Raw genomic sequence first — 2,266 nt, 5'->3', positions numbered from 1 at the left:
GGTAGGAAGAAATTATTGCTTGAGTTTTAGCTGAGATGGAACTCCACAGTCACCCACTGACTTTTACTTCAGCCTGGAGACCTGACTGGGATTGGAGCAACTGCTAAGTGTGGAGCGGGAAGCTATCTTGCTTCCTTCCCCTCTCAGCCATGCAGAGTGCCTTACTTGGCATCAAAAAGACACACAGCACATCTTTGTTCTGTGGCTATCAGTGTTAGAGTCAGGGCAACATGTGTGGCAAAGAACAGATCCCCAGCATCCTGCAACTTTGGATGATATATCCAATGTCTTAAAATGAAAAACCTTCCAACTGAGAATATTATATCCAACAAAGCTATACTTTAAACATGAAGGAGAAATAAAGTATTTTCCAGATAAGCAAAAACTGAGAGAATTCACCACCATCAGACCAGCCTTACAAGAAATTCTAAAGGGTGTCCTGCATTAGAAATAAACATGAGTGTCCAGTACTGTGGCACAACAGGTAAAGCACCTGTTCTCATTACCAGCATCCCATATGGTTGCTGGTTCAAGTCTTATATGGTCCCCTTTCTGATCCAGCTCCCTGCTAATGCACCTGGGAAAGCAGCAGAAGATGGCCCAACCACTTGGGCTCTTGTACCCATATCAAAACCCAGAAGAAGCTCTGCCTCCTGGCTTTGGATTCACCCAGGTATGGCTGTTGAAGCCATTTGGGAAGTGAACCAGTGGATGGAAGGTCTTCTCACTGCCATTCTCTCTCTCTCTGTAACTCTGCCTTTCAAATAAATTTTTTAAATAAAAACAGAAAAGAAATAAATATGAAAACACATGCCCCCCCTTTCTGCACTACCTAGCAAGGGGTCCATACGGCGTTGTTTTTGATTCCCGGTGTAACTTAAGGGGAAGCTGTCACAATGTCCGGAGCCCTTGATGTCCTTCAAATGAATGAGGACGTCCTCAAGTTCCTTGCAGCAGGAACCCACCTAGGTGGCACCAACCTTGACTTCCAGATGGAACAGTGCATCTACAAAAGGAAAAGTTATGGCATCTACATCATCAATCTGAAGAGGACCTGGGAGAAGCTGCTGTTGGTGGCTCATGCTATTGTGGCCATTGAAAACTCTGCTGATGTCAGTGTGATATCCTCCAGGAACACTGGCCAGAGGGTTGTGCTGAAATTATCTGCTTCCACTGGAGCTACTCCCATTGCTGGTCACTTCACACCTGGAACATTCACTAACCAGATCCAGGCAGCCCTCCGGGAACCACGGCTTCTGGTGGTTAACAATCCTCGGGCTGACCACCAGCCTCTCATGGAGGCATCTTACATGAACCTGCCTACCATTGCTCTGTCTAACACAGACTCTCCTCTGCGCTACATGGACATTGCCATCCCATGCAAAACAAGGGAGCCCGCTCAATGGGTCTGATGTGATGGATGCTGACCTGGGAGGTTCTGCGTATGCGTGGTGCCATCTCCCGTGAACACCCCTGGGAGGTCATGCCTGATCTCTACTTCTACAGAGATCCTGAAGAGATTGAAAAAGAAGAGCAGGCCACTGCTGAAAAATCTGGGACCAAGGAGGAGTTTCAGGGCAAATGGATGGCCCCAGCGCCTGAGTTCACTGCTACTCAGCTTGAGGTTGCTGACTGGTCTGAAAGCATGCAGGTGCCCTCTGTGCCTATTCAGCAGTTCCCCACTGAACACTGGAGTGCTCAGCCTGCCACTTAAGACTGGTCTGCAGCGCCCACTGCTCAGGCCACTGAGTGGGTGGGAACAACCACTGAGTGGTCGTAGGCTGCTTGTCACAGTCTCTGACCCAAACATGGAAATGAGGTTGATGGAAAATAAACACCAGTTTCTACAGACAAAAAAGGAAAAAAAAAAAGAAAAAGAAAACACATGACCCCACCAAATTCACTAACAGACCAGATAGATTAATTATCCAATCAACAAAATGACAGGTCTTAGTTCTTATATATCAATATCAACCTTGAATGTAAATGGATTAAATTGACAAAACCAAAGAAGGTTGACTGATGGATAAAAAATCAGGATCCCACTATACACTGCCTACGAGAAACTCACTTCACAAACAAAGATACATTCATACTGAAAGTGAATGGTTGGAAAGAAATACACCAGGCAAATGGAAAACAAAAGTGAGCAGGCATAGCTATCCTGATTTCATATAAAATGGAACACTCAAAAAACATTTCAGAATTAAACAGCAGCCGGCGCCGCGGCTCACTAGGCTAATCCTACGCCTTGCGGCGCCTGCAC

At 46.2% G+C, this 2,266-nt stretch overlaps 1 pseudogene; it reads left to right on the top strand.

Moving 5' to 3' along the window:
• Positions 1–841: 841 nt before the first annotated feature.
• Positions 842–1,780, top strand: LOC100354011 (small ribosomal subunit protein uS2 pseudogene; annotated as a pseudogene).
• Positions 1,781–2,266: the final 486 nt, after the last annotated feature.

The sequence above is a fragment of the Oryctolagus cuniculus genome, chromosome 2, assembly GCF_051225735.1.
Source record: "Oryctolagus cuniculus isolate XC-2025 breed Fujian yellow rabbit chromosome 2, ASM5122573v1, whole genome shotgun sequence".
Lineage (NCBI taxonomy): Eukaryota > Metazoa > Chordata > Mammalia > Lagomorpha > Leporidae > Oryctolagus > Oryctolagus cuniculus.
This window is presented reverse-complemented; position numbering and strand designations above follow the sequence as displayed.